Below are 26,936 nucleotides of genomic sequence, written 5' to 3'. Positions count from 1 at the left end.
GGTTTATTTAGTTGTTCTACCTCCGTTTGTGTTAGTTTAGGTAGGTAGTGTGTTTCTATAAATTTGTCCATTTCCTCTAGGTTTTCAAATTTGTTACAGTACAGTTTTTCATAGTATTCTGTTATGATTCTTTTAACTTCAGTTGGGTCTGTTGTGATATCACCCATCTCATTTCTTATTCAGGTTATTTGCTCCCTCTCCTGTTTTTCTTTTGTCAGTTTGGCCAGTGTTTTATTGATTTTGTTGATCTTTGCAAAGAACCAGCTTTCGGTCTTGTTAATTCTTTCAATTGTTTTTCTATTTTCTATTTCATTTAATTCTGCTCTAATTCTTACTATTTGCTTTCTTCAGGTGCCTGAGGGCTTCTTTTGCTGCTTTGTTTCTATTTGTTCAACTTGCAGGGTTAATGTTTTTATTTTGGCCCTTTCTTCTTTTTGGATGTGTGCATTTCCTGCTATAAATTGACCTCTGAGCACTGCTTTTGCTGTGTCCCAAAGGTTCTGGTAGGATGTGTTTTCATCCTTATTTGATTCTGTGAATTCCTTTATTCCATCTTTAATTCCTTATATAACCCAGTAGTTTTTGAGCAAGATGTTGTTCAGTTTCCATGTGTTTGATTTTTTTTCCTTGCTTTTTCTGTTACTGATTTCTACTTTTATGGCTTTGTGGTCAGAAAAGATGCTTTGTAATATTTCAATGCTCTGTAATCTGTTAAGGCTTGCTTTATGGCCTAATATGTGGTCTATTCTGGAGAATGTTCCATGTGCATTGGAAAAGAAGGTATACTTGGCTGCTGTTGGGTGGAGTGTTCTGTATATGTCTATGAGATCAAGTTGGTTGATTGTGGCATTTAGATCTTCTGTGTCTTTTATGAGCTTCTTTCTGGATGTTCTGTCCTTCACTGAAAGTGGTGTGTTGAAATCTCCTACTATTATTGTGGAACTATGTATTTCTCTTTTCAATGCTGTTAGAGTTTCTTTTATGTATTTAGGAGCCCTGTTGTTGGGTGCTTAAATATTTATTATGATTATGTTCTCCTGGTGTATTTACCCTTTAATCATTATATAGTTTCCTTCCTTATCCTTTGCAATGGATTTTATTTTAAAGTCTACTTTGTCAGAGATTAATATTGCCACTCCTACTCTTTTTTGAGTGTTTTTTGCTTGATATATTTTTTCCATCCTTTGAGTTTTAGTTTGTTTGTGTCTTTAAGTCTAAGGTATGTCTCTTGTAGGCAGCATATAGATGCATCATGTTTTTTCATCCATTCTGCCACTCTCTGTCTCTTTATTGATGCATTTAGTCCATTTCTATTCAGCGTAATTATTGATAGGTATGAGCTTAGTGCTGTCATTTAGATGTCTTTTGTGTGTGTGTTGTTGACAGTTTCTTTGTTCCATTTAACTGTCTGTGCTGAGTCATTATTCTTTATGTATTTTCTTTTCATCATTGTTGATTTTGTATTTGCTGAGTCTTTATATTTTTCTAGTTTTTTATTTTGACTTGTAGGATAGTTAATTTCCTTTGTGGTTACCTTAATATTTACCCCAATTTTTCTAAGTTTAAACCAATCTTTTATTTCTTTATATCACCTTGACTTCCTCTCCATATCAAAGATCTATGACTACATTATTTAGTCCCTCTTTTTTGTTTTAATGTTGTCATCTTTTACGTATTGACGACTCTGTTTCCCTATTTTCAGAGTTTTAGCTTTGATTTATTTGTGACTTCCCTATCTGGGTTGATATCTGGTTGCTCTGTCCTGTGTTCTAGTCTTGGTTGTTATCTGATGTTATTGATTTTCTAACCAGAGGGCTCCCTTTAGTATTTCTTGTAATTTTGGTTTGGTTTTTATTAATTCCCTAAACTTCTGTTTATCTGGAAATGCTGTAATTTTGCCATCATATTTGAGAGATAGTTTTGCTGGATATATGATTCTTGGCTGGCAGTTTTTTTTCCTTCAAGGCTTTATATATGTCATCCCATTGCCTTCTTGCATGTATGGTTTCTGCTGAATAGTCCGAGCTAATTCTTATTGACTCTCCTTTGTAGATGACTTTTCATTTATCCCTAGGTGCTCTTAAAATTCTCTCTATCTTTGGTTTTGGCAAGTATGATTATAATATGCCTTGGTGACTTTCTTTTGAGATCCACCTTACGTGGGGTTCGATGAGCATCTTGGATAGATATCTTCTCTTTCACAATATCAGGGAAGTTTTTTGCCAACAAGTCTTCAACATTTCTCTCTGTATTTTCTGTTATCCCCCGCCCTGTTCTGGTACTCCAATCACAAGTAGGTTATTCCTCTTGATAGAGTTCCACATAATTCTTAGGGTTTCTTCATTTTTAAAAATTCTGTTATCTGATTTTTTCTCAAATAAGTTGACATCAAGTGCTTTATGTTTAACTTCACTAATTCTGACTTCCATTGCCTCATTTATGCTCCTGTGACTTTCTATTGCATTGTCTAATTCTGAAATTTTATTGTTAATCTTTTGGATTTCTGTTTGCTGTCTCTCTATAGATTCTTGTAGCCTGTTAAATTCGTCATTATGGTCTTGCATAACCTTCTTGATATGCTCTAGAGCTTTGTCTGTGTGTTTCTTGGCATGTTCTTTGTTTTGCTTGATCTCCTTACTGATCTCTTGAAGAGGTCTGTATATATCTTTTGAATTCTACTTCTGGAAATTCCAAGAAATTCTCTTCCTCCAGAAGATTTCTTGACTCTTTGTTTCGGGCACTTGCTGAAGCCATCATGGTCTGCATCTTTATGTGATTTGATATTGACTGTTGTCTCAGAGCCATCAATAAGTTATTATATTTACTTATTTTATGCTTGCTTACTGTGTCTTAGCTTCTTGTTTTGTTTTGTTTTGATATGCCCAAATAGACTGCTTGTGTGAGCTAGTTTGATTATTGGTGCCTTTGAAGTTCTCATGTCCTGTCACCAGGTGATTAGAGCTGTTACTAGGTATGTGAGCCCAGCAGTCCATTTACTCTTCTTCTATGGATTCAGCTCCGGTGTCCAGCTAGTCTGTCACCAAGTGTGTGGTGCAGACTCTCATCTACAGTCCTAGAGAGTTAGGGGTAATTGGAGTAGACATAGGTATCTGGCTACAGTGGGGGTCATGTGCTGAGCAAGGCAGGGGGCTGACAACTGCCCCCGAATATCTGAGAGGAGTGCTTGTCCTTGTTCCCTAGATCATGTAGGTGGGTGGTTTTTGCAACTGGACTATGGGCACCCAATGCTATTGGCTGTAAAGACTGGGAGGCACCACTTATTCTTGGACCCCTGTCATGGGTGGCTAGATGGCATGGGTGGAACCTCCAGTCCTCAGGCCACTGATGTGGGTAGGTGAGGACCCTGCTTAATGGGCAGAGCGGTGTCAAATGTCACAAATCTGCCACTCCACCATATACCTGATATAGTTGAAATTAGGCTTCAAGTATATACCCTGTTGTACTGTGCTAATGAGGGCATACACTGTTGAAATGGGCCCACACAGGTCTATGCAGGGGTGAAAGGCATTCAGAGTCTGTGGATCCCTTATGCCTGTGCCTAGGCAAAGGAGCTATGCCCACCCTGAGTTCCTGGCTTAGGGGAGCTGGCAGATTATTTTTTCTTGTTTGTTAATTTTTTCCTTCTCCAAAGCCAGGAGAATGGCACAGGGCATGCAACATGTCCAACTTCTGGCCCAGGGGACATGGCAATTGCTGAAGCCAGCCTGGACCCCGTGCAGAGCAGGGAGGGTGCAGGTACATGTGAGAGAGATTTTTCCCAAAGGGAGTGTTTTTTGATCCACACAGTGGGTTAGACACATGTACTTATCTTTTGCCGATTGAGCGCTACTTCTCGCTGGTGCTGGAGGGCTGTGCAGACTCTCCGCCACTTGGTCTCTCCTGATGTGGAAAATGCGTCCCAAGCACCACTGTTTGCCTCACTGCGCACGCCAGCTGATCCAGCCTGCAGGGTGCTGTTTCCCACCAGGTCAGGTCTTGCAACTGCTTGCTGCTTCTGAACCATCTCTCTCTCCCCGTGCCTCTCAGTCCAATTTCTCAACTTTGCCTTTGATGTTCAGGGCTCCTATATTATCATATATAATCAACTCACTTGTTTTTTCAGGTCTTTGTCATAAGAGGGACCACAGGAAGCATCTGACTACTCTGCCATCTTGGCCCCACCTCCCTCTGCCTAACTTTTTAAAACATTTATAATTCTTGCATGGCTCAAGATTTAAGCCTGTGGTTTTAATAAACTAGTACATGTCTAAAGTTTTGGGAACTGACACTGAGTCTTCAATTCTTCACTACACCAAGTAAGGACTTAAATTATCTTCCACTCACCATCATTTCATAAACAAAAGGATATCTTAACACCAAAAATGTAAAATGCAAGAGAGACATAATTCAGAATAAGGAACAGTCCTTCACAAGAGACAATTGGCAACCAAACACCAGTGTGTATAGGCACACACACACACACACACACAAAATTGTGTGACAAATCTGATAAAGATCACAGCAGGTTTTAAATCAGAGGACTAAATAAACTCTGTATCTTCATCTATATTTTTAACATTATTTTATTTTTTAAAATTTACTTAATGTTTTTATTTCCTAATTAGAAAATATATGCTTCTTCACAAAAAAAAAAATAAAATTCAAACAACACTGATTTGTATAAAGTTAAAAATTAAAGCCCACTCCAAGGCCCTCCCACTCCCACTCCCTAGGGTAGCCACTGTTAAAGTATTGCATATCATTTTCTAGGCTGTTTTCTGTGACAAGATAAGCACATATATACTGGTACATAGCTTTTCTAAAGGAATAGGACTTACTCTAAACTGTCTACCAGTTTGCAAAGTAGAGAGCTGCATATGTAGTAATGACCAGCTGAATTGAACGTCAGTAACATTTAGAGAAAATATTTGTTGGGCTCAATGAGGAGAGTGGCTCTTTGCCATACATTTGGGCAGGAGGCTTGAGTTTGAATGTTTTCTTGATATCATTCCTTTGCTCTGCACATAAGATACCAAGAATGGCTGCCAAAGGAGAAGATAAGATGGGAGCTTCCAGAAACAAGGAGAAAGCTGGATAATTGGAAGAGAACTGAAAGGGGTCGGCCAAGTCATCCTCCAAGGTTAGTCAGAAGTCAACAGGCAAGAAACCAGGGTCTTGAAGTGGGCCAGTGGGCCCCATAATGAGAGCCAGATATTTGTAGCTATGTTGGGGAGCATAACCTTGGTGAATGGAAGCAACTTTTGTCTATGGTAGGTTATATTAGCTACTAATTTTCTCCAAGCACTGATGTCAGAACTGGAAAGCACCTGGAAGTAAGACCTAAGAGGCCCCTGGAAGGCTGGAGCTGAGGCTCCCAAAGGTCAGAACAAGTCTACATTTTCCTAGGTGATAAAGTATGAAAGTGACAAAACCCACAAGCATGACACATGTGGGTGGAGCCCTTAGTAAAACTCACGAGTTTTCAAAGCACTGAATTAGTGCTCCAACTTTGGTTGCAAACACTGGCCATGTTTGTGTAGGCAAGTAAAGGCCAGAAAAAATGAAAGCAATTGGCTTATCTTCTATTTATGAAGAAAGGGGAATGAATGATCTCACCATTATTCAAATTTAGCAAATTATTGCATACCTTGGGTTGAGACAACCTCAAAGTACACATTCCATACCTTTATCCTTTAAATATCAAGATCATGCTCAGTAAATGAGAAAGAAGAAAGGAACAGTCACTTGCTATGTGAGTTTGGGCAAGTATATTCTCCTCTTGGCAAGTAATTTCCTAACTTACATAAAGAATGGCAAATACCCTGCTTATATAACATTGTGTCACTATCTTATATTCTGATAGTCATCATTAGGAGTAACAGAACTTTTCTCTGTTGAGTTAGTATATAACCTCAATATTCTTCTCAATCAGTGCTCCAGGCAGCCATTGCTAGTCAAATTTGGCCCCATACGTTACACCTATTTGCCATATCTGGAATCTATGATGTCTAAGATCCCTCCTAGATGTAACTAACTAGTTACCATCAAGTCAGTTTTGACTCATGGCAATCCCATGTGTGTCAGAGTAGAGCTGTGCTCCATAGGGTTTCCAATGGCTGGCTTTTTGGAAGTAGCTCTCCAGGCCTATCTTCTAAGGTGCCTCTGAGTGGACTCAAACCCCCAACCTTTCAGTTAGCAGCCAAGAGTATTAACACTTTGCACCGCCCAGGAAATCTCTCCTAGATGTAGTCTACTGTTATTCTGTAAGAATAAGCCAGCAGGAAGAGGAAAAATAATATCCTAGAAATAAGAGCTGTCTGTATCATAATTAAAAGGAGCCCCGGTGGCGCAGTGGTTAAGCACTCAGCTGGTAACTGAAAAGTCAGTGATTCAAACCCACCAGCCACACTACGGGAGAAAGGTGTGGCAGTTTGCTCCCATAAAGATTTACAGCCTTGGAAACCCTATGGGGCAGGTCTACTCTGTCCTGTAGGGCCGCTATGAATCGGAATCAACTCTACAGCAATTGGTTTTTTGTTTGTATACTATGATTAACAGAAAAAAAGGAATTGATGTTGCTGACTGCCCTGCTCCACCTACCTTCCTGGCTACAGTAGACCATGGAAGTTCTTTCTTGCCTTCTGCCTTGCATTACAAAGTGGATTATGCACACAGTTCAAATTCTTCCCTCCCATTCTTCTTTACAGGTGATCTATGACCTCCGCAAATCTGCTCACAACTGACCAAAGACATCCCTAAGCTTTGGGTTTTGAGGGTGAGAAGTGATGGATCCAGAGAAGGGGGTGATACAGACTTCAGTAGCCACAGCATTCCAAGGAGAATGGGGTAGGAGTCACCATATCAAAAATACCACTGATCGTGGGAATATCCAAGGTCTCCTGCGAGCCCTAGAGCAGCAAGCAGATATCCTTACACGTATTCCTTGAGCCTGGGGTTGGCTCCTTGGTCAAATAAGTATGGCTACTTACTTGGCAAACTGTGTTAAACAATGTTGAGCAGGCTTTTTTTTTTTTATATTATTAAATGACTGTGCAAAGCATTTAACACCAATATACGTTGTCACTCACCAAGAGGAGAGATATATTGTGCCTTATTTCTCAGATTTGTTTAACTCCAGGAGCTTTTCTCAAGGCACATATCATGGGACTAGTGTTCCAAAGAACACACTTTGAGAAACAAATCCTTAGCACTCTAAAGGCAGTTTCCTCATTTTACATATAAAAAATCTAAAAATTAGTCTGCCCAAGATAGTTATGGGCAGAGCTGGAACAAGATTCCAGATAGGTTTTAGTCTTTTCTTAATACCATACATCCTTAACATAGTACCTAAAGACTAGGCAAGAGATTAATTCCAGCACATATGTGAAAAAGATTCTCTTTTTCTTCTGTGAGTCTTGCTCTATGATGTTTAGCAATGATTATTAATGTCACTAATGGATGCTAGAGCTGTGAAGAAACTTGGAGAACACCTGCTCTGACTCCCTCATTTTACAGGTAAGGGAACTTGGTCTCAGAGAAGCTACATGACTTAAATCGTCTAATAGAGCTAGGACTAGACCTAAGTTGGCTGACACTCAGTTTCAAATATGGAATCAAATATATTGCAGCCATCGACTCTTGGACTGTACAAGATAGAAAGAATGGTTTATTGGAGACATAATAAACTCTGTATTATTGAAAACTCTTGACAAATTACATATATTTTATTATATATAAAAATTATAAACACATATATACATATGTGGAAAACCTGGTGGTGAAGTGGCTAAGTGCTACAGCTGCTAATCAAAAAGTTGGCAGTTCGAATCCACCAGGCGCTCCTTGGAAGCCCTATGGGGCAGTTTTACTCTGTCCTATAGGGTCACTATGAGTCAGAATCGACTCGACAAAAATAAGTTTTTTTGGTTTATATATGTATGTATATGTGTATATATATGTTCTAACACATATATGTGTGTATATGTATATGTGTGTGTATAAATATAATTAGGGAAGTAATGAAAGAAAGTGTAATATTATAAAATTTACCAAAAAAAAGTCTTCTATGGAAGTTAAAAAAAAAAAAAGAAAACCCTCCACCAGAGTATTTTAAAAAAACCAAAAACTTCTTGCTATCAGCAATCAGTGGTTCTCCATCCTGACTGCATGTTAGAATCTCCTTGGGATCTTTTCAAAAATGCCAATGCTTGGGACTCACCCAGGAATGGATGAAGCCTACGTGAAATTGTGAGCTACACGTTAGTAAGTAAGCACAAGTAAGCCCATGCTTACCTCGCTTACTGGGTCATCAGTCCCTGTTAGGGACTATAAATTTGAAAAGAGGTTTTGATTCTGTAGGAAGGTGCTGAGGGGCTGGAAGAGAAACAGATGCCAGCTATACCTAGAAGCACCATGCTTACCTTGCCTATTGGACAATCTGCCCCTGGGTCACTCACCCCAAGACATTCTGATTCAACAGGCCTGGGGTGGAGTTGGGACATTGGCAATTGTTAACAGCTTCACAGGTGATTTTAGTGGGCCGCCAAGGGTTGAGAACTGTTCACTGAACCAAGAAAATCCAAAGTAGATTCTCGTTACTCCTACAGTCCTACATCATCCAGCCTCTGGGTCTATGGGCAAAACATCCAGTTGTCCAGCTGAGAGGTTTTCCAGACGTTCTTTCACGGCTGAAGCTTGCTTACAGCCTCACCCTGAGCATGGAGCAGAGCCAACAATCCTCAGCTTCCTTCTGGGCTTCTAGCTGCACTGGGCTGCCTTGTTGGCTTCTGCCTTCCTCTTAGCACTTGTTGTCAATCCAAAAAAACTGGGGAAGCTGAAGTGAAATCATTCCATTTGTTTATGTGGCAGCAAGCTCGGAGCGTCTGCGGAAAAAATGTCCTTGGCCTTTGACAAAGCTGCCTTGGAGATGCCTCCATCTGTTTTAAATAGGCACATACTAGCCTGCAAACCAGTGCCCTCCACGAGGAGACAATCTGCTGCACAAACCTACATTAGCAGAGAGGGACTGAGGCGATTCACATGCAACAGTGTTTTTGACATTTTTGTGTGTCATTTAGCTTCAGAGGAATGCAGAACTTTTAAGGCACGAGTTTTGAGTCTAAATTTGACTGTATAGAATAGGCTAAATAGAGATTGATTGGTATAACTGATTTTTTTCAATTTTGGGGAATTCTTAAAATACTATGATGAGGCCCAGGAGTATAGAAAAAAATCCAAGTGTTTATGGGCATTCTTTTAAAGTAAAGGTCTTATTATCAGGAGGCTAATGTATTATCAACCTTTAAATGCCTGGGAAGGGCTAGATCTTCGAGAGCTCAGAAAGACATCAGAAAGGCAAGGAAAAGGAAAGCATGGTTTCATTTTTTCAGGTAAAAAGAAGAACAGAAAAATGAAATAATTTTTCTAAAAGTAATACAAGTTCAAATCTAGAAGCCTCGTCTACTCTATGAAGAAGCAGAAGGAACAAAAGTTGAGAAAATTAGATATTAATTAAAGGTGGTGTGAGAGAGACTCAGTGCTACCACAGTGAAAACTTAAAATTATGTTTTTATTAAGGGCCCTGCCCACCAGGGAATGCTTGCTAAGTTTAGGATGCAAATCACAAGTTCCCTGCCCTCATGAAATCTGCCATCTAAATGAAGAGACAAGATCAAGAATATGGAATGCAAATCCCAAATTGAAATACAGAAGATCTGACTCAATACCGATCAAAGATCTAAATATAAAATCGAAAACAATAAAGATCATGGAAGAAAAAAATAGGGACAACGCTAGGAGCCCTAACATATGGCATAAACAGAATATGAACCATAAGTAAAAATGCACAAGTGCAAGAAGAGAGACTAGATAACTGGGAGCTCCTAAAAATCAAACACTTATGTTCATCAAAAAACTCCACCAAAAGAGTAAAAAGACAACCTACAGACTGGGAAAAAAAATTTGGCTACGACATATCCGATCAGCATCTAATCTCTAAAATCTACAAGATACTGCAAAACCTCAACAACAAAAAGACAAATAACCCAATTAAAAAATGGGCAAAGGATATGAACGGGCACTTCACCAAAGAAGACATTCAGGCAGCTAACAGACACATGAAGAAATGCTCACAATCATCAGCCATTAGAGAAATGTAAATCAAAACTACAATGAGATACCATCTCACCCCAACAAGGCTAGCATTATTCCAAAAAGCACAAAATAATAAATGCTAGAGAGGTTGTGGAGAGACTGGAACACTTATGCACTGTTGGTGGGAATGTAAAATGGTACAACCACTTTGGAAATCGATTTGGTGCTTCCTTTAAAAGCTAGAAATAGAAGTACCATACAATCCAGCAATCCCACTCCTTGGAATATATCCTAGAGAAATAAGAGCTGTCACACGAATAGATATATGCACACACATGTTTATTGCAGCACTGTTCATGATAGCAAAAAGATGGAAACAACCTAGGTGCCCATCAATGGACAAATGGATAAACAAATTATGGTATATTCACACAATGGAATACTACGCAATGATAAAGAACAACAATGAATCTGCGATACATAAAGTGGATGTATCTGGAGGGCATTATGCTGAGTGAATTTAGTCCGTCAGAGAAGGACAAATATTGTATAAGACCACTATTATAAGAACTCAAGAAAAGGTTTAAACACAGAAGAAAACATTCTTTGATGGTTACGAGGGTGGGGAGGGAGGGAGACGGTTATTCACTAACCAGATAGTAGACAAGAATTATCTTAGGTGAAGGGAAGGACAGCACACACTACAGGGGAAGTCAGAACAACAGGACTAAACCAAACCTAAGAAGTTTCCGGAATACAATCAAACACTTCGAGTGACAGAGTAGCAGGGGTGGGGGTCTGGGGACCATGCTTTCAGGGGATATCTAGGTCAATTGGCATAACAAAGTTTATTAAGAAAATGTTCTGCATCCCACTTTGGTGAGTGGCGTCTGGGGTCTTAAAAGCTAGCAAGCGGCCATCTAAGATGCATCAATTGGTCCCAACCACCTGGAGTAAAGGAGAATGAAGAACACCAAAGACTCAAGGAAAGTATTAGCCCAAGAGACAGAAAGGGCCACATAGACCAGAGACTTCATCAGCCTGAGACTAGAAGAACTGGATGGTGCCTGGCTACCACCAATGACCACCCTGACAGGGAACACAACAGAGAGTCCCTGATGGAGCAGAGGAAGGGCGAGATGCAGAACTCAAATTCTAGTAAAAGACTGGACTTAATGGTCTGACTGAGACTGGAGGAATCCCAAAAAGCATGGCCCCCGGATTCTCTGTCAACCCAGAACTAAAACCATTCCCAAGGCCAACTCTTCAGACAAAGATTGGACTGGAGAGTGGGACATAAAATGATACTCATGAAGAGTGTGCTTCTTAGCTCAAGTAGATACATGAGACTAAATGGGCAGCTTCTGTCTAGAGGTGAGATGAGAAGGCAGAGAGGGTTAGGAGCTGGTTGAATGGACACGAGAAATCAGGAGTGGAAAGAAGGAGTGTGCTGTCACAGTATAGGGAGAGAAATTAGGGTCACATAACAATGTATATATAAATTTTTGTATGAGAGACTAACTTGAATTGTAAACTTTCACTTAAACTACAACAATAAAAGGAAAAAAAAACAAAATACAGAAGACCTGCCATGAGGTAAGTGAAAGGTAGGCTCAGAGAGTAAATGTGAGATGGTTTTAGCCACAGAAGAGGATTCTTTTGACTAGTGTAACCAGTCCATGAGGTGGGGGGCCAAGAAGCCCAGCCTGAAAGGAGGAGATAAGATGCAGGAAGTAGGGAGAGCATTTGTGGGTCGGGGCGGGGGTGGGAAAAGGGACACAGCTTGGGCCAGTTGCCTCCACCTATCTCTCGCCTACTCAGCTTTAGGAAACACAACGAACTTGTAGAAAGTCTCTGCTTTGGCGTATTCCTGATGTGAGGAACATCAGTGATGTTCTGAAGACTAACTTTGACCTTAACTGGGTAACACCTAATCAGGATATCCAGCCTGTCACAAGTTCTTCAGGGCAAAGGCCAGTGTGAAGAAAATTGGGAGAGGAGGGGAAAAGTGGAGGAAATTTACATTTAGTGAAGACCTGCATGAATCAACCCTACACTATGCACTTTAAATGTATCACTCTTTAGTGCTTAAAGTAGAAATGCAGGTTGTCCCCAACTTACAGCGTATTCGAGTTATGACAAACCACACTTACAACCATCTTTTTTTTTTTTTGGTACATCTTATCGTTAGTAATATGTACTATGTACAATGTTAAAATATACCTTCATTTATATGTAATGTTTATATGTAATGTCTTCAACCCCCCAAAACAAATAAAGATCAGATTTATAAAGATACTGATAATAAAAGGCAATAATAATGAAAACTAAAAATTAAAAAAATGAGAACATCAGAACCGACTTATGATGGAATTGCCAGAACGGGAACCCTGTCATGTTGGGGACTACCTGTACCAAAATCAACAACTCCATATGTATGGTGTTATTTCTTCCAATTTATAGAAAAGGAAACAGAGATTTGAAGAAGTTAAGCAGTTTGCCTGAGGTCACAGGGAAAATCAGTAGAAATACTAGGAGGTGGTGGAGGTCATGAGTGTAACCAAAGGCAAAAATGAAGAAAGGCCTGGACATTCCTTAGAAGTTACTGTTACCATTCCACGGCCCTCTGTGATGCCTCGCCTTCTCCCATCCCACAATTTTAATCACATCATAGAATTTCAGAGCTAAAAGTGTCCTTAGAAAAGTGTCCAATCCCTTCCTCTTGCCTACGAGGAAACAGGGGCTCACCAGGGTTAGTGGTGTGTGTGCGAGGAGCCACCCAGTTAGGGAGGGGTAGAGCTCAGAATCCAGCTACCATGTTCCCAATCCAGGTGCCAGCCCTGCTAAGTGAGTAGGTAGGCAGGAGAAGCAGAGGTGTGTGTTGTCTCTCCAGGCAGCTTTAGGTGTTCAGCTTTCTGTCAGTAGTCTGTATTACTCCTTGTCAGAGCAACAAGAATTTCTGCCAATCCCAAATTCTTACACTCTTTGGCTTGGGAAGGCTTGGTATGGGACAGCAGAGCATGCTATTTCCCATGCAGCCCTCTTCATTACCGTGAGCCAGCTGGAGAAGAGATTCATGGAGACTCAGCTCTGCATCTTCATACTAACTGGCCTCAGACCCCTAGGAGAAGACCCAAAGGAGAGGCATCCTTGGTAGTTTTGGGCATTTCTCTAAAGATTCAAAGCAAAATGTTGTTAAGAAACAAGACTCATGATAGGTGTAGCATCTGTTTTTACTCAAAGGCAGATTGACAACTAATACTAAATAGTGCCTATTTTCTTGGGTTTCCAACTTCAAAATACAGACTCAAAGAAATGGGCCGTAAGCCAGATGGAGGGTCAGAGCAGAGATCCTGGTTTTATCACTCACTGATGTCTCTGGTCATGGAATAGAGAGTAGACAAATCAGCCCTCACCATGGGAAATGGGACCCAGTTTCTATGGCTTCTGAGGGCAAGATACTGATGGGTCTTGAAGTCATGGAGACGGAAATGGCACTTGAACTACTTTCTGGCCCAAAAGACAATCGCTACCAAATATTACTCCCAGGGGTTTGGCCAGCAATGTTGTCATAGTTGGCAGAACATATGCTAAATGATCATCATTTTCCTTACACACAAACACACACACACATCATGAGGAAAGATTGGGCATGCTGTATTAAAACAATTAAAGTCTTTCTTGATCCTGTCTTCGAAAACTACTAAAAACCCTAGAATCCACGTTAAATAAGAATGACCATATGGATAGCTTTATTTGCAGTCAAGTTTCTTTAAAGTTTAAAGTTTAAAACAGACTCCAATGCAGTTTTTGTTTTTTCCTTGGGGGCTTATTCTGTGGACTTCCAGGAAGTTTTACAAGGCTTCTACCAGCTACATGAAGATGGTTTAATCAATCTGCCAGCCACTTCCACTAGCAGTAAGTACAGAAACAGAACACTCAAATAAAGCCAAGAGCTTCTCCTCCCATTTTCTAAATTTAAAAATGAGATCAGATGAACCAAAAATTAAACATCTATTAGTCAAAAGTTCTACTCCCAGCTCTGTCCTAGCTCAGAGTAGGCTTACCTCATGCAGCAATTATCCAGAATAACTGAGCAGTATAGACAAAAGTCTAGATACGGAGTCCCCTACTGGTATATTGAAGTCAGTTGATGAATGGAAAAGCTTTACCTACTAACTAACTTCAGTTATACATGATCCACCAAAATCTACAGGCATTTTCAATGGAAAGGAATGTGTAGTTAAATGGCACCAACCCACCCCTACCCCATCCTGATGAGCAACATCACTAGGGCCTGGGTGAGAGTAGTTAAATTGACCAAGACTAATGAGAATAAAGAATAGCACCTCCCTATAAAATGGAGAGGGGTTCCTTTGCCTTTGTCATTCAAATAAAGACTAGTTCTCATCTTCCCCCAGAATTACTTTTCAAAAACTAATTTTAAAATCTGGTCCAAAATGATCTAGGTAATCATCTCTATTTTTCACTTCTTTTGTCTTAGTGGGGAAAGCCTTCCTAGAGTTTTCTGCATATCTCAATTCCCTTGGATTTCACATTCAGTATCATTCACTGGGGAATATTCATACCAAATTACATTTTAGTACTAAGATGGGAACCATCTAATATAATATTGTGCTTTATGCACGACAGCTCTTCTCAAAGTGTGGTGCATGATGATGAATTGTAGTTGTACTCAAAGTCATCAAACAAACAGTATATGAGATCATAATTTTACCCAATTATTTGAAGGAAAATATGTCTTTATATGAAAATAATTACATGTTAGGACAAAAATAAAGATTTCAAAGAAATTTCTACTCTCCTCTCAGGGGAGAAGACAATCCTTGGGGCATGGGGACATGATCACACTCTCTCAGGAAGGTGAGGGAGACCACCTTGGGGGGACATGATCACTCTCCTCTGGAGGAAGGAGATCAACCTGGGGGGACATGTCTACTGTCCTCTGCCATGTAGAGTACTTTGGTGGAAACATATGAGAAATACTGACAACGTGTTTAATAAAGGTGCTTTGTTGTTGTTGGGTGCCATTGAGTCCATTTTCAACTCATAGTGACCCTGTGTGACAGAGTAGTAGTGCCCTATAAGGTTTTCTTGGCTGTCATCTTTATGGAAGCAATTTGCCAGGTCTTTTTCCCACAGAGGCACTGGGTTAGCAGCCAGGCACCTAACTGTTATGCCACCAGGGCTAATGGTGACTTCATAAAAGCCCTGGAACAAAGTTTTCCAATGAGTGGTCCACTCACCACTGGTCATACGGAGATATTTTAGGAAATGCTTGGATGGATTTTACCTGCTTTAATGTATTTGAATGTTTTCCTTCTATTTATGGCAAGTGGTATACCTATTCTTCTTTTTCCATATATGGCAGTGCTTAAAAGTTTTATTTTTAATTAATTTATTTTAAGTATAGGAAGTGAGTCAAGCTAAAGAAAAAGATTAAGTACATGTGGTAATAAAATCATGTAGGTGTCAAGTGAATGAGTGAATTTATACAAACTAAATTCATCTCTATCCTTACATTTCTCTACTAAGAACATTAAGAAATGCCATACTGGGTTAGCCCCATGGCCCTCTATTAGATGAAAAAATAGCCCCAAGGAATATCTATTTCTTCATAAATTTATTGAGTACTTACTAATATACTATGGACATATGGAGCCACAGGTTCAGTGAGAAGACAGACTCATAATAAACCACTGCAATGCAAGGTCATTATTGTCATGATGAACGTATCCAAAAGGTTCATAGAGCGAGCAGATGCAGTAACAAATAAGTCTGCTAGATTTGGGGCCAGAGAAGGCTTTGCAGAGAAGGTGACATTTGAGTTGAAGCTCTAAGAGGAGTAGAAGTTTACAAAGAGCAGTGCATGAGAGGGCATAGTTGCCTTCCATAAAATAAACCCATGAAAGTTAATGGATAAAAATTAAACATATGTAGATTCTTTTAAAAGTTCCTGATTTTTGTTTAGAAAAGATTACCTAGTCTCTATTTATATTTTCCCAACTCAAACCATGGTAATTTCTGTCCCTTTCAAGGAAGACTGTCCTTTTTAGGAGAGTTGATGGTCTCCTTTCTTGTGCATGTATTCCCCCTATAACTTATTCAGGGCATTGCCAGTGTCTTCAGATACACCTTTTTTTGAAAGTAACTAAAGTTTATGAGAATAAGGAGCCTTGAAAATGGCAGACACCACCATCAGTGGGCCTCGAGTCATACCCACAGTCCCTTCACGTAATGCCTCCCCTCTGTTCTTCTCTTGTCCAAACACCATTAATTTTTTAAGGTGATGTCTGCATCCTAATTTAAAAGTGCTGCCAACTTCTCCAGTCCTTGATGGTCACCCTTTTTCCTGGACATCTGAAAGATCTTCTTGTGCAGTTAGTTACCTACTGAGTTCAAGGAGGTTAAACTCATTTTCTCTACTAAATTATAAGCTTGTTACGATCAAGAACCATCATCCAACTTTGGTACCCCCCACAGATCCCAAGGCAATGCTCATTTATTTTGGATTCTGAGATGCTGTATTTGAAGCAAGGAAGCTGGCCAATGAGAAAGATGTGACCGAATAACAGATACCCTGAAATACAGATCTGAGCTTTTATACTACAGTCAACCTACAATGTCCCCCATATTTATTACCAAAGTAAAGGGGTGGGACACATGTTTTCTACCTCCACCACCACCTTTTAATATTTATGTCCTCTTAATTTCCTTTCTCCCTGTTCCTTCAGAGCTGCATTAATGCTTTCACAAAAGAGAAAATTAGCATTCAATATGTCAGTACTTATAGAAAGAATCTAAAGAAAGAATAAATTCAGAGAATTTATCACTTATTGAGGTGGGGCCAACATGGCACCTTAAACAGATGGAACATGCTGTCTTTCTGCAGCAAAGACCCGAAAAACTAAATAAAACAGATACAAACATCAATCCTGGAACCCTAAGTATAAAATGAAGGGATAAATAACAATATTAAACACCTAATGGAAGAAGAAACTGAAGGAAAATAGAGAACAAGGCAAAATATGGAGTAGAGGTCCCCTGCCAACTAACACGGCACAGCGTTGCCATCTTGAAGCATAGCCAGCAATGACCCCAGAGAGGGAGTATGGGAAGGCAACTTCAAAGAGCTCCCAACAGGAGACAGAACACCCAGTACCACAGAAACACACTTTCCCACCCTTCATCCTTCTGCCCCATATGCCACCCTATGCCTTCCCAATAGGCCACACTCTGCTGCTTGGCTAGAGAGCTACTGCCTACCATTAACCCAAGTCCACCCCACAGTGCCGATTTTTTTTTCCCATTTCCTCCTTTTCTTCCTCCCTAACACCTAGCCCCATATGCCACCTCTACCCCTTCCTGCCGGGCCATGCAACACCACCACATGTAGACAGCCACCAGCCCAGTGCCAGCCTGGGTCTCCCAATCCCCACCTGCTGGCTCCCACCATGCCATTTTTCCCGCTTTCCTCCTTTTCTTTCTCCCTCACACCTAGCACCGTATGTCACCCCTACCCCTTCCTACCAGGCCCCTACCCGTTCCTGCCAGGTCACACCACACCACCTTAGCTAGAGAGCCACTGGCTCACCGCTTCCCCAGGTTGCCCTGCCCCCACCCACCAGCTCCCACCGCACCATTTCTTTATTCTTTTTTCCCCTTTCTTTTTTTTCATTCTCCCTCCCACCTAGCTCTATACGCCATCTCTACGCCTTCCCACCGGGCCTCACCACACCACCATGGGTAGAAAGCTACCGGCCCCCTTCCACCCCAGGTCCCACACCCCCCCACCTGCCTCAAACCACTAGATCCCGCCACACCATTTTTGTCTTCCTTTCTTCTTTTTCTTCTCCCTACCATCTAGCCCAATACACCTTCTCTACACCTTCCCATCAGGCCATGGCATACAGCCGCAAGTACAGAGCCATTGGCCTTCTGCCACTCTGGGTCCCCCCTACACCCACCTATGGGCTCTCACCATCCATTTTATTTTCTTTCTTTTTTTCCCTTTCTTCTTTTTCTTTCTGCCTCTACCTGGCCCCATACACCACCTCTACCACTTCCCAATGGGACACACTGTAGTGCTGTGGGTAGAGAGCCACTAGCCCACCAACATGTTGGGTCCACCTTGTCCACACCCACCATCGCCCGCTGTGCTATTTTTTCCCTTCCTTCTCTTTCACTCTCCCCCTCCCCACACACCTAGCCCCGCATGCTGCCTCTACTGCTTCCTGCCAGGTCACGCCACAACAAAGCAGGTAGGCAGCCACCAGCCCACTGCCAGCCTGGGTACTTCCTGCCTGCACAAGCAGGCTCCTGCAGAGGCTTTCTTTTTTCTTTTCTTTTCTTTTTACCTTTTTTCCTTTTCTTCCTCCCTCCCACCTACTCCATATACCACTTCTACCCCTTCACACTGGGCCACGCCACACCACAGTGGCTAGAGAGCCCCTGGCCCACTGCCAACCCAGGTCCACCCCACCCCCACCCACTAGCACCTGCCATGTCATTTTTTTCCTATTTCCCATTCTTCCTTTTCTTTCTCCCTCATACCTAGCCCCATATGCTACCCCCCTCCCACCAGGCCACGCCGCATGAGCCCACCACTTTCTGCCTCCCACCTAGTCCCATACACCACATTCCCCCTCTTACCACAGGCCCCTAGATCAACCCCACTCCACCTTCCAGCTGTCCTTTTTTTCTTTCTTTCTTCCTCCCATGTAGCCCAGTACACCACCCCCACTTACTGCTGACCTTCACCGCACTGCAGCACCTAGAGCAACCCCAGCTCAAGCCCGCAGCCACACCAGGACTGCACTTCCCCTCCCCTCCCACCACTCAAACAGATGCTGAACAGCAAGAAGGAGCCAGTACTACTCCCTGTCCAACACCCCTGCCTATCTGGTGAAGGGCTGTTAATGCTCTGACACTGCTGGACGAATAGTAAAAGGCACACAGCACCTGCACAGTCCACCCTCAGCCACTTCATCAAACCAGTGTACAGTGAAGCAGGCTCACCCTGCCCGCTGCTGCCCTGCTACCGAGACAAAGTAGTTAGAGCCATTGTGCCCACAGACGAACAAGCAGCAAAACACACCTGGTCTGCCCACCCTGATATATCAAAACAAATAAGCAGGATTAGACAAACAAACATACAATCAATAAATAAAGAGAATAATACCTCAATGTCTCAGAGACAGCAGGCACTATCAAAATACAAAAAGCAGGACAAGATGGCTCCAGCAAGTGACTAAAAGAAAGCACTAGATGACCTTCCAGTACAAGAAAAGGCAGTGGAACTACCTGATATGAAATTCAAAAGACTAATATTCAGGGCTCTCCAAGGGACTAGGAAAGAGATCAAGGAAAACATAGACAAAAACAAGGAAAAAATAGACAAAATCATAGAAAACACAGACAAAACCAACAAAAACACAGCCAAAATCAAGGAAAACACAGATAAAGCAAGAGAATTTGGGAAAATAATACAAGAACAAAAAGTCAAAATAAATTAAAAATAGAAACCGTACACAAACAGCAACTAGGAATCCAAAAGATAATCAACAAAATTTTAGAAACAGACAACTCAATAGAAGGTTTTAGAAGCAAATTTGAAACAATGGAGGACAGAATCAGCAATATTGAAGACAAATCTATGGACGCCATATTGAGGAAAAAGCAGAGAAAAAAGAATTAAGAAAAATGAAGAAAATCTAAGAATTATGTGGGATACAATCAAGAGCAAAAATTTGTGTGTAACTGGAGTTCCAGAACAGGGGGAGAAAATGGAAAACACAAAGAAGATCACTGAAGATTTGCTGGCAGAAAATATCCCAAATATCATGAAAGATGAAAAGCTGACCATCCAAGAAGCTGAACAAACCCCACATAGGATAGACCCTGTGATAGTTAAGATTGTGTGTCAACTTGGCTGAGCCATGATTCTCAGTGTTTGTATGTGATCACCCGCATGATGGGAACTGCTGTGAGTAGCCAATCAGTTGAAAAGGAGTTTCCTTGGGCATGTCACCTGCATCCATATATAAGTGGACTTTCTTGCTTTTGCCTTCTCTGGATCCTGCAGCTGCCTCCTGTTCATCTGACCTCCGGTTCTTGGGACTTGAGCTAGCAGCTTACCTGCTGATCTTGGGATTCATCGATATTCACTGCCTGTGAGCAAGAGCCCTGCTCTCTGACCTGCCGATCTTGGGTTCGCCAGCCCCTGCAGATAGGTGAATCAGGAGATGCCTCTATCCTGATCCACAGACTTGGGACTTTCTGGCCTCTACAATCGCATGAGCCATTTCCTTGATATAAATCTATATATATATATATATTTATACATTTTATTGGTTTTGCTTCTGTAGAGAACCCAGCCTAAGACAGACCTCAAAGAGGAAGTCACCAAGACATTTAATAATCACACTTGTCAAAACAAAAGACAAAGAAAGAATCCCAAGAGCAGCTTGAGAAAAATGAAAAGTTACAAAGGGGAAACAATAAAAATGATTACTCGACAGAAACTATGCAGTCAAGAAGGCAATGGGATGACAAACATAAAACTTTGGAAAAAAAAACTGCCAACCAAGAATAATATATCCTGCAAAACTCTCTCTCAAATACGATGGCAAAATTAGGACATTTTCAGATAAACAGAAATTAAGGGAATTCATAAAAATCAAATCAAACTCACAAGGAATATTAAAATGAGTCATTTGATTAGAGAACCAACAACATCAGACACATAGACCACTGGAACAGAATCGAGAACTCAGATGTAAATCCACTCACCTAAGGTCAGCTGATCTTTGACAAAGGCCCAAAGTCCATTTAATGGAAAAAAGACAGTGTTTTTAACAAATGATGCTGGCAAAACTGGATGCCTGTCTATAAAAAAAAAAGAAACAGGATCCATACCTCACACAATACACAAAAATTAATTCAAAATGTATCAAAGACCTAAATATAAAACCTAAAACAATAAAGATCATGGAAGAAAAAATAGGGATAACACAGGGACCCTAATACGTGGCATAAATACAATAGAAACCATAACTAACAATCCACAAATACCAGAAGATAAACTAGATAACTGGGAGCTCCTAAAAATTAAACACTTAAACTCATCAAAAGACTTCATCAAAAGAGTAAAAAGATAACCTATATACAGGGAAAATGTTTTTGGCTACGACATATCCAACAAGGGTCTAATCTCTAAAATCTATAAAACACTTAAGCACCTCAACAACAAAAAGACAACCCAATTAAAAAATCAGCAAAGAATATGAACAGACATTTTACCAAAGAAGACATTCAGGTGGCTAACAGACATATGAGAAAATGCTTGTAATCATTAGCCAATAGAGAAATACAAATCAAAACTACAATGATATACCATCTCACCTGACATTACTGGCACTAATTTAAAAAACAGAAAATAACAAATGTCAGAGAGTTTGTGGGGAGATTGGAGCTCTTATGCACTGCTGGTGGAAATGTAAAATTATAAACCACTATGGAAAATGATACAGGGCTTCCTTAAAAAGCTAGAAATAGAAATACCTTATGATCCAGCAATCCCACTCCTAGGAATATATCCTAGAGAAATAAGAGCTGTCATGGGAATAGACATATGCACACCCATGTTCATTGCAGCATTATTCACAATAACAAAAAGATAGAAACAACCTAAATGTCCATCAACAGATGAGTGGAAAAACAAATTATGGTACATACACACAATGGAACACTACACAACAATGACGAATCATCAAAATATCTCACAACATGGATGAATCTGGAGGGCTTTATGCTGAGTGAAATAAGTCAATCACAAAAGGACAAATACTGTATGAGACTACTATTATAAAAATCCAAGAAAAGGTTTATACGCAGAAAAAAACAGTTTTAGATGGTTATAGGAGGGGAGAGGTGGGGAATGGAAACCACTAACTAGATAGTAGACAAGTTAACTTTGGTGAAAAGAAAGACAATGTACAATATAGGGGAGGGTAACACAACTTGACCAAGGCAAAATCATAGAAGCTTCCTAGACACATCCAAACACCTTGAGGGACCGAGTTACTGGGGCTGAGAGCTGGAGACCATGGTCTTGGGGGACACCTAGGTCAATTGGCATAACAGTTCATAAAGAAAACGTTCTACATCTGGGGTCTTAAAAGCTTGTGAGCAGCCATCTAAGACACATCTATTGGTCCCATCCCATCCAGAGCAAAGGTGAAAGAAGAAAACCAAAGACACAAGGAAAATATTAGTCCAAAGGACTAATGGACCACATGAACCGCAGCCTGCACCAGCCTAGCCCAGAAGAACTAGATGGTGCCTGGCTACCACCTTTGACCACTCTGACAGGGATCACAACAGAAGGTCCTGGACAGAGCAGGAGAAAAATGTAGAACAAAATTCAAATTCACAAAGACCAGACTTACTGGTCTGACAGAGACTGAAGGAACCCCTGAGACTACGGACCCCCAGAAACCGTGCTAACTCAGAACTGAAGCCACTCCTGAATTCCACCTTTCAGCCAAAGATTAGACAGGCCTATAAAAAAAACAACACAGGTGAGCAATGTGCTTCTTAGTTCATCAAGTATAGGAGACCAAATGGGCAACACCTGCCCAACAGCAAAGACAAGAAGGCAGGAAAGGACAGGAAAGCTGGACGAATGGACACAGGGAACCCAGGGTGGAAAGGGAAAGAGGGAGAATGCTGACACATTGAGAGTTGCAGGGATTGCAACCAATGTCACAAAATAATTTGTGTAAAAACTTTTTTAATGAAAAACTAATTTGCGCTACAAACTTCCAACTAAAACACAATAAAATTTTTAAAGAAGATTTTATCATTGATTAATGGAGATAGGAATGTATATAACTATAATATAAGGCAGGAAAAGACAAACTAGAGGGCCACAGACATATGGACCAAAAAAAAAAATCGCTGTCAAGCTGATTCTAAATTGTGTTGACCCTATGGACAATAGAAACCATTAATTTTGAATAGACAACTATCTAAATTTTGAGGAAGTTAGATGAGAAAACTTTTGAGCACCTGGTTGCTTTCCTGTGGACTAAACCATCTAGAGATGGCTATAGACCAACAGTACCCCAAACACAGTCTTGGGCAGGGTAGCAAACGCTACTCGTAAAATATTAATTACTAATTGACCTGATGCTGTATATTATTGTGTGACAGTGACATGTTCACCAAAGCACATTTGGTCAGCTTAGTTAGGGGTCCAGATTATCTTTTTGGTGGCTCCACTAATAAGCATATTGACAAGGCGCTCCGGAGGAGACAGCACCAGACCTAGCTTTGGCAGAAAGATTTACTTTAGACGTGCCCTGTGGTAACTCCTCTGCCCACACCAAAAGATAATCCAAAAAGTACATTATTCATTCTCACTTAGGATTTCGTGAGTATGAAAAAGGATAAGGGACTGAAGACTCCTTAATGACCTTCTTAGAAACAACTAGGAATAGAATAAATTCTGTTCCCAAGGACCTTGAAAAAAGTTTCCCTTGGATAAACCCCAAGAGTTGTGGAGATCAAATGAGTTTGAATACTGTCCTTACCACTTTTGGGAGCTCAAGCCTGCCTTCTTCTGCCTCAGATCTCTTTTATTATTGAAGAATCAAGCACCAACATTCCATAGATCCATATTCCTTCCATTCTGAACCACTAAAAATTGCTATCCTAAAATAAAAAAAAAGAAACCCATTACCATCATGTTAACTCCAATTCATAGTGACCCTGTAGAACAGAGTAGTACTGCTCCACAGGGTTTCCAAGGAGCAGCTGGTGGATTCAAACTGCTGACGTTTTGGTTAGCAGCTGTAGCTCTTAACCAGTGTGCCACCAGGGCTTTGCTACCCTATAGACAAGGTAATAATGGGGCACCTGGTGACTTGAGCCCACTTGCATTAAAATTCTCCTGGGTCAGACCTCCTTCCCAGGAATGACCCTTAAGGAAATTCCATATATATGGGCACATAAATCCAAGTTATTGACCTGGCACTGAATTCCCTTTGCCACCTGCTCTAACTTGATGCCAAGAAGCTCACAAACTGAAAACTCATTAGGGCGTCTCCAGACATCTTTGTTCTGCGTATAAAAGGTGGCAGAGAACATTCTATACTGGCAACCCTTATACCTATCACAACCCCACCCGCTGCAACCATACACAATGAATATCTCAGTAAAATTGTGAGCCAGGAAGCAGCTAGAAATACCTTTCTTGGTAGTCACCTGTGTCTGCCTCATCACCTTGCCTGCTAGATTGCCAGCTCTTCATCTTCCTTATCTTCCACACCCAGCACCTAGCTCAGTGTCTGGCACATAGTAGGTGTTCAACAAATATAACTGAGAAATTATTTCATTCTACTGATTCCCTTACGTGCTCTGTTCCCCCAAATTCAATTTGATTCAACCCCTGTGTTTTCAAACGTAAGTTTATTTGTTCCAAGTCAGTATCACAGACAAGAAATAAAGTTGAAGATGGTGCCAAGTCATAATCAACAGAAAAATTATAGTCAGAAGTCAGTGAAAAGGATTAGACTCACTAGCGTTTGTTGCTGTAATATTGTATGTACCCATCTAATACAGGCCATAGCTCAACAACTTTCGTGTATGTACGAATATTAGTTGACTTTCAAAATAAGAATTCTTTGCTTAAGTCATTAAGCAAACCTAAAATAGCTTGGCATTAGAACTAACTTGATTTCTCTGGTTTAGTATTGATCCCTGAAAATTTCATTACATACTCATTTAGAAGGAATTAAGGATGGAATAAAGAAATTCAGAGAATCAAAGGAGAACGATAACACATCCTACCAGAACCTTTGGGACACAGCAAAAGCAGCGCTCAGAGGTCAGTTTATAGCAATAAATGCACACATTCAAAAAGAAGAAAGGGCCAAAATCAAAACGTTAACCCTACAACTTGAACAAGTAGAAAGACAGCAGAAAAAGAAGACCTCAGGTGCCAGAAAAAAGTAAATACTAAGAATTAGAGCAGAATTAAATGAAATAGAGAATAGAAAAACAATTGGAAGATTTAACAAGACCAAAAGCTGGTTCTTTGAAAAGATCAACGAAATTGATAAACCATTGGTCAAACTGACAAAAGAAAAACAGGAGAAGAAGCAAATAACCCGTATAAGAAATGAAATGGGTGATAGCACAACAGACCCAACTTAAATTAAAAGAATCATAACAGAATACTATGAAAAATTGTACACTAACAAATTTGAAAACCTAGAGGAAATGGACAAATTTCTAGAAACTCACTACCAACCTAAATAACACAAACGGAGGTAGAACAACTAAATAAATCCATAACAAAAGAAGAGATTGAAAAGGTAATTTAAAAAACTCCCAACAAAAAAAAAGCCCTGGCCCGGATGGCTTCACTGGAGAATTCTACAAATTTTCAGAGAAGAGTTAACACCACTACTACTAAAGGTATTTCAGAGCACAGAAAAGGATGGAATACTCCCAAACTCAGTCTATGACGCCTACATAACCCTGATACCAAAACCAGGTAAAGACACCACAAAAAAAGAATATTACACACCAATATCCCTCGTGAACATTGACACAAAAATACTCAACAAAATTCTAGTCGATAGAATTCAGCAACATATCAAAAAAATAATCGACCATGATCAAGTAAGATTTCTACCAGGTATACAGGGATGGTTCAACATTAGAAAAACAATCAGTGTAATCTATCACATTAATAAAACTAAAGACAAGAACCACACGATCTTATCAATCGATGCAGAAAAGGCGTTTGACAAAGTCGAACATCCATTCATGATAAAAACTCTCAACAAAATAGGAATAGAAGGAAATTCCTCAATATAAGGGTATTTATACAAAGCCAAGAGCCAACATCATAGTAAATGGAGAGAGTTTGAAAGCATTCCTCTTGAGAACATGAACCGGACAAGGATGCTATTTACCACCACTCTTGTTCAACATTGTGCTGAAAGTCCTAGCCAGAGCAATTAGGCTAGAAAAAGAAATAAAGTGCATCCAAACTGGTAGGGAGGAAGTCAAAGTATCTCTATTTACAGACGATATGATCTTACACATAGAAAACCCTGAAGAATCCACAAGAAAACTATTGGAACTAACAGAAGATTCCAGCAAAGTATCAGGATACAAGATAAACATGCAAAAATCAGTTGGATTCCTCTACACTAACAAATAGAACTTCAAAAAGGAAATCACCAAATCAATACCATTTACAATAGCCTCAAAGAAGATACAATACTTAGGAATAAATCTAACAAGAGATGTAAAAGACCTATACAATGAAAATTACAAGACACTACTGCAAGAAACCAAAGGAGACCTGCATAAGTGGAAAAACATAGCCTTGCTCATGCATAGGAAGACTCAATATTGTGAAAATGTCAATTCTACCCAAAGCAATCTACAGATACAATGCAATCCCAATCCAAATTCCACCAGCATTTTTTAATGAGATGGAGAAACAAATCACCAACTTCATATGGAAAGGGAAGAGGCCCCAAATAAGTAAAGCATTACTTAAGAAGAAGAACAAAGTGGGAGGCCTCACACCACCTGATTTTAGAACCTACTATACTGCCACAGTAGTCAAAACAGTCTAGTGCTGGTACAACAACAGATACATAGACCAAGGGACCAGAAGTGAGAATCTAGACATAAACTCATCCACCTATGAGCAGCTGATTTTTGACAAAGGCCCAAAGTCCATTAATTGGGGAAAAGACAGTCTCTTTAACAAATGGTGCTGGCATAACTGGATATCC

The 26,936-nt window shown here is 40.3% G+C and overlaps 1 long non-coding RNA gene across 3 annotated transcripts in view; it reads right to left on the bottom strand.

The window, feature by feature from the left end:
* LOC111821298 (uncharacterized) overlaps positions 1-26,936 on the bottom strand; it is a 165,278-nt gene that overhangs the window by 70,233 nt on the left and 68,109 nt on the right. For all 3 annotated transcript variants that reach the window (XR_002824738.1, XR_002824740.1, XR_002824739.1), the window contains exon 5: positions 23,709-23,829. This is a non-coding gene — a long non-coding RNA (uncharacterized LOC111821298). The remainder of the gene's footprint in view (positions 1-23,708; positions 23,830-26,936) is intronic.

The sequence above is a fragment of the Trichechus manatus genome, unplaced genomic scaffold (genome assembly GCF_000243295.1).
Source record: "Trichechus manatus latirostris isolate Lorelei unplaced genomic scaffold, TriManLat1.0 scaffold00076, whole genome shotgun sequence".
Taxonomy (NCBI): domain Eukaryota; kingdom Metazoa; phylum Chordata; class Mammalia; order Sirenia; family Trichechidae; genus Trichechus; species Trichechus manatus.
The sequence above is the reverse complement of the archived record's forward strand: the minus strand, read 5'-3'. Positions and strand labels throughout refer to the sequence as shown.